Below are 5,401 nucleotides of genomic sequence, written 5' to 3' on the forward strand. Positions count from 1 at the left end.
TTTGTGTGAAGTAGAAGTTTTAGAGAGATGCTGAGATGTTTCCTCTTAAATATTTTCTTTGTATCCATGACTCACTCACAAGACCACATTTAATCACACCCAGTGGTTTGAGTCATTTGATCCATTGATGATCTCTCCATAAGGTCATGGACTGGTTATTGATCAGGTTAATTGGTTGAATGACTAACCCGGTCATCAGTTCAGACTGCATCTATGTGTAAACACCAGTTTGGCAATTTAACTGAAGTGCCCAGCCAAATCTTATTTTCAGTATACTCAGCTTCTGATAAAAGAAGAGAAGGATTTTGTGCATTTATACATGACATAGAGGAACCAGTGACAACTTATGAATAAAATGAGAAGTTGGGAAGGGCCTATGCTTATTAGTTAGTTGGGTAATGTTTCCCACTTAAGTGAAGCTCTGGTATTTATTGTTCTCCAAACCAGCCCCTTGATCGATGACAGCAAAGAATGCTAATCTTCTGAGTCACACAGAATTTTTTAAGTATGCCCCATGCCCAGTGTGGAGCCCAGTGCAGGACTTGAACTCATGACCCTGAGATGAAGACCTGAGCTGAGATGAGGAGTCATATACTCAGCCAACTGAGCCATCCAGGTGCCCCCAGAATGTTTTCTTCATTCACGCTCTCTTGTAGCTTTACGGGGCCATGTGTCATTCAAAATAAAAGGAGAGGAACAAAACCAAAGCAAACAACAAAATGCTTATTGCCACTCCCATTACAATGTTAAAAGCAAAGAAAATGTTTCTACCAATTAACCTTCCCTTGTTAACACTGGATGGTTGGCAGTCACTTGCCACATCAGTCCAGGGACATAAAAATGACATGTCACTGCTCTGTACACCTGAACATTCTACTTTAGAACAATAAGAAGACTTAGAAAATACTAGGCCAACCCCACTCTTTTTACAGATACAGAGCAGACAACCAGTGACTTACCCAGGGGTCACACTGTGAGTCAGTAACAGAGTAAAGACAAAAATCTAGGTTAGTTTATTCTACATCCTGGAGTTTCTGCACCAAACTATCCCGCTTCCCAGTGATGTCATATGATCTAGGACCAGTCCCATTTATACACAGGTTAATTGGTTTTAAGCAGATAATTTGCTTAGAAAAGAGATTTTTATTTTCTTGCCAAAAATATTTCCCTAATTCTCCCAATGGAAGACGCTTGATGCCAGCCCTTTATTTCAATAATAAAGCCATTATTGAAATAAAAAAACATTTGACACATTTATTTATTTATTATCTCCCTTTTTTTATTTTTTTTTAAGAGTGGTGGGCCAAGGAGCAAAGGGAGATGGAAAGAGAGAATCTATGCTCAGTGCAGAGCCCAATGGGGGGGGCTCGATCTCGCAATCCTGAGATCATGACCTGAGCCAAAATCAAGTCAGACACTTAAACAACTGAACCATTCAGGCCCCCTTAATGCATTTATTTAATGCAGTTTCACTGGCATTCTCTCCTGTAGTCTTCACACCAGCTATGCTAAGTAGGTAAAAGGCATAAATGGGAAGCTCAGGAAGGTTATGTTACCTGACATGGTCAGAGAGCCTGTAGGGGGGAGCAATACGCAAACCCAGCCATGTCAGAGTCCCCAACCAGACTTCTTCCAGGAACCAAGCATCCTGTGTTTTTCACTATCCTTCAAGGAATGCTGTCAGTTCAATGACAGTCTGCTCAGGGTGACAGTAACCAAAATGCAGTTCAATATAGAATAATGCCGAGGATTCCATCGGATTTTTATCTGAGAACAATATAACGGACACACTTGAGTCGTTATTATACGTCAAGTCCTGTGTTGATTCCTCTCGCTCTATTCAACCTTCACATTACCCTATTAGATAGATATATGCTGTCATTGTCATTATGCCATTTTGACAGGAAAGTTTCAGTGACGTGCCCAAGTCCCTGCGGTGTGGTGGCACTGGGATGTGAGCCCAGACAGTGTGACTTCGGAGTGCCCCTTAATCCCTACTCCATGCTGCCATGTAACGCCCGCAACCTCAGGAAGAGTCCTGCAGAGAGGGTCAAGTGGCGGCTCCATCAAGAACATTGACTAGATTACCAAAGGCTCTATGAAAGCCAAGTTGAGAAGAAACTTGAACCAACTGTTGGTTTATAAAACAGGAAATTATTGTTCTTGAGGCAGTGCAGAATAGCCTTGCTGGGGATTTCCAGAGAAATTCCTGATTTCTTGGTGACAGTTAACAAGACAGTGGCAAAAATGGTGGTGAGCTTTCTATGTGGAAACCAACCTGCACCATCTCCTATCCCAAAGAATGCAAAAAACTAGTGTCGCAATTTACAGTTTTGTGTAATGGGTTTCTCAAATGAGTTAGCTTCTGAGAGCTGACCCTGAAGCAGTGCACTAGGAAAAATAAGTTTTCTGGGGACCGATGGGCAGTAAGAAGTCAGGGGCAAGTTGTGCAGAGGCAGCTCTAGGCATGGAGCGTCAACAGTGCCCACAGGCAAAGTGAAGCTGAAAGCAAAAGTGGGAAACTCTGGAGAAAACTCCACTGGCTCTCAATTCTGACTGTCATTTGGACTGTAAAAACCTAAACTAAAAGACCCAGTCCAATATCCAACTGACATAGTAATATAGCTCTAAACACATACTGTCTCTCTTTTTAAGTCTTTCATTGAAAATACATGTTATTCCTATGTCACATTAATTTTCGGTTAAGTCAATTCTGCTTTCATTCACAGAACATTCAGACTGAAAAAAATCAATACACCTCATCAGTCTTTCTCCTCAGCTATTGAGGGTTTAATTCCAGGGAGAAAAATAAATAACACCAAATTTCTCAACTACTGAAGTGCAGAAATTGTTCCTAATCTTGGCCATCCAGGGAAATGGTATTTCTCAAGGCTAAATTTTAATAGATTGTAGCCTATGTGTCACTTCTGGCCCACAAACTTCCTTTTACGGATAAAGTTTTATTAGAGCACACACACACCCATTTGTTTACATATTGTCCATGGCTGCTTTCACACCACAATGGCAGGCCCCCAAAGCCTAAACTATTTACTGTCTAGGCCTTTACAGAAGTTTGCCAACACCTGCTCTAGACTGTTACCTAGAGAACTGGGGGGAAAACTTTTTTCTAACCACTTTCCAACCATTCTGGGGGTTACTGAAAAGGTTTGGCCTCGTGAAAAATCCTTTGACAAGAAGCCTAGTAATATGGTTCTATTGCCTTTTTCTTTTTTCTTAAGTTGCATAATTAATATTATACTATACAAATAGGCCTATGGGGTATGAGTTTATGATGTAATCCTATCTAAGGAACCACGTATTATCAATAACTGTGAGCAAAAGGAAGGTGGTATGGAATGCTTAACAGATCACCAACAACCCTTCAGAAAAAAAAGGGGGGGTGGGGAGAAACAAGGTTGAAGAGGCTGGAAAGAGAAAGAGCAGAGAGATTCCTTTCAAAGCTGTAGTTCCCTCACCTGTCGAGTTAGGGCATTAGGCTTTTCTCTGGAGCCTACACCTGGGTTTCCAAGGACTCTCAGTCATTAATGTCCTTGGCTTTTCCTGAACCATCAAAAAATCCCAAGACATTATGTCCTGAAATCCATTTTGTCCTGAAACCCTGCATTCACTCCCAGATTTGGATGTGTTACTGAATGGCACTGTCAACAATCATCAAAACCACTGAAGTGTCCATTCAGGATGCTAGATCTCTCCAGTCACTTATGTGTAATATGTCTGAGTGATTTTAATTGCTAGCAAATCTACATCCCTTCACCAATACTAATACATAAGCTTAATGTGACGAGATACTGTTCTCCTCTGAGCATGGCAAAATTCCAAAGTTCTATAAAACCTCAGCAGTATGTTCTTAACAACTAACTGCAAGCTAACCTATCCATTTGGGGTCAAGTTAAGAGCATCAAATAATTGGGCATGCAACTGGGTAATCGTGGCAAGTAATCATATGACCAAATAGCTCAATTGAGATTGAAAATTTGTCATAGGTCTCTGAAGAAGTGTAGTAGGAATTATCTGTGTATCTCTTATGTCTAGTATTATGTAGCTGGAAACAGGGCTTGAGTTTATCTTAAAATATATTCATGTATTCAGCAAATGTGTGTTAAATGACTACTTCTAGGGACGCCTGGGTGGCTTAGTTGGTTGAGCGTTGAATTCTTGATTTTGGATTGGGTGTGATCTTGGGATTCTGGGATCGAGCCCGTCATTAGGCTCCACACTCAGCACAGAATCTGCTTGTTCCTCTCCCTCCACTCCTCCCCCTGCACACACACACACAAACACACACACACACACACTCAAATAAATACATAAATCTTTCAAAAATATTACAAAATAAATAACTACTCTATGCCAAGAATTGAATTCACACCTCCAACTATGCAACTACACTCTATGTGAAACCCTTATATTATTCTGAGTTTCTCTTGTTTCCATGTTCTTATTAAAATAAACCACACTAAGCAAGTTCTGTGATTTTTCTGCTAAATACAGAGCTGTCCTCTTGAGATTTTCACACAAAGATCACAGGGGGGAAATCACTTCCTGCCAGGACATCAGAGGCATTATTCACTTTCACCTAATAGCCTTAGCTCCAGGGGCTCAGAATGTCACATCATATTTAAACAATACTTCAGTGATAGTGCCCCCTTTTCCCATCCCATTGATACCTGGAAAGGAAGGCTGCTTGTTTAGCTTCAGGATATATCTGAAACATCCATGAGAATAAAAGAAAGGGATGGGGTTGGGGTCCCAGAAGCTTAGTTGTTTCCTTTACCTCCAGAGAGCAGAGAGAAGTGAGAGCTACTTTTCCTTCTTCAGAAATGAAAGAAAGGTCAGAGGCGGTTCTTGCGGCCTAACCCAGTCCAGGCGAAGTAAGAATAATGAGTGCAAACCCAGTGCTTCTTCAACTGTCTCTGGCTCAGAATATCAGAGCCACGTGGGGAGATTGCTAAAGACAGCCTTTTCCTGGGCCCACCCAGACCTAGGTGAGCAGAACTTCTGGAGGTCACAGGAGGGATCTCTACCCCACGTGACTCCTGTGCACAAAATGTATGAGAACCCCTGCTGCCCATCTTTATAGCTTGAGTTAAATTATAAGTCCTTAACTTTGAATAAACTGAAACATTGATTTAAACCGGTGTAGAAGATATTAGAGTGGAGTTTATTAAAACTCAAGTCCTTAAAGTACCATCTTGAACAACAAAAATTAACCTTGGACTGAGTGTCTGACTTTCTCCCTTCCCACACTCTTCTTTCCAGATCCCTCTGTCTCTCTCCCCACTCCCCCATCCTTCTGTTCTTTTCTTCCTACAAGAAGAGGCCTTAGAGCTAACAACAAAGCAACTGTAGCAGCAACTGCACAAAGACTAAAGGTGAGATG

This window comes from Lontra canadensis, unplaced genomic scaffold (assembly GCF_010015895.1).
Source record: "Lontra canadensis isolate GAN:19392208 unplaced genomic scaffold, GSC_riverotter_1.0 scaffold69, whole genome shotgun sequence".
Classification (NCBI taxonomy): Eukaryota; Metazoa; Chordata; class Mammalia; order Carnivora; family Mustelidae; genus Lontra; species Lontra canadensis.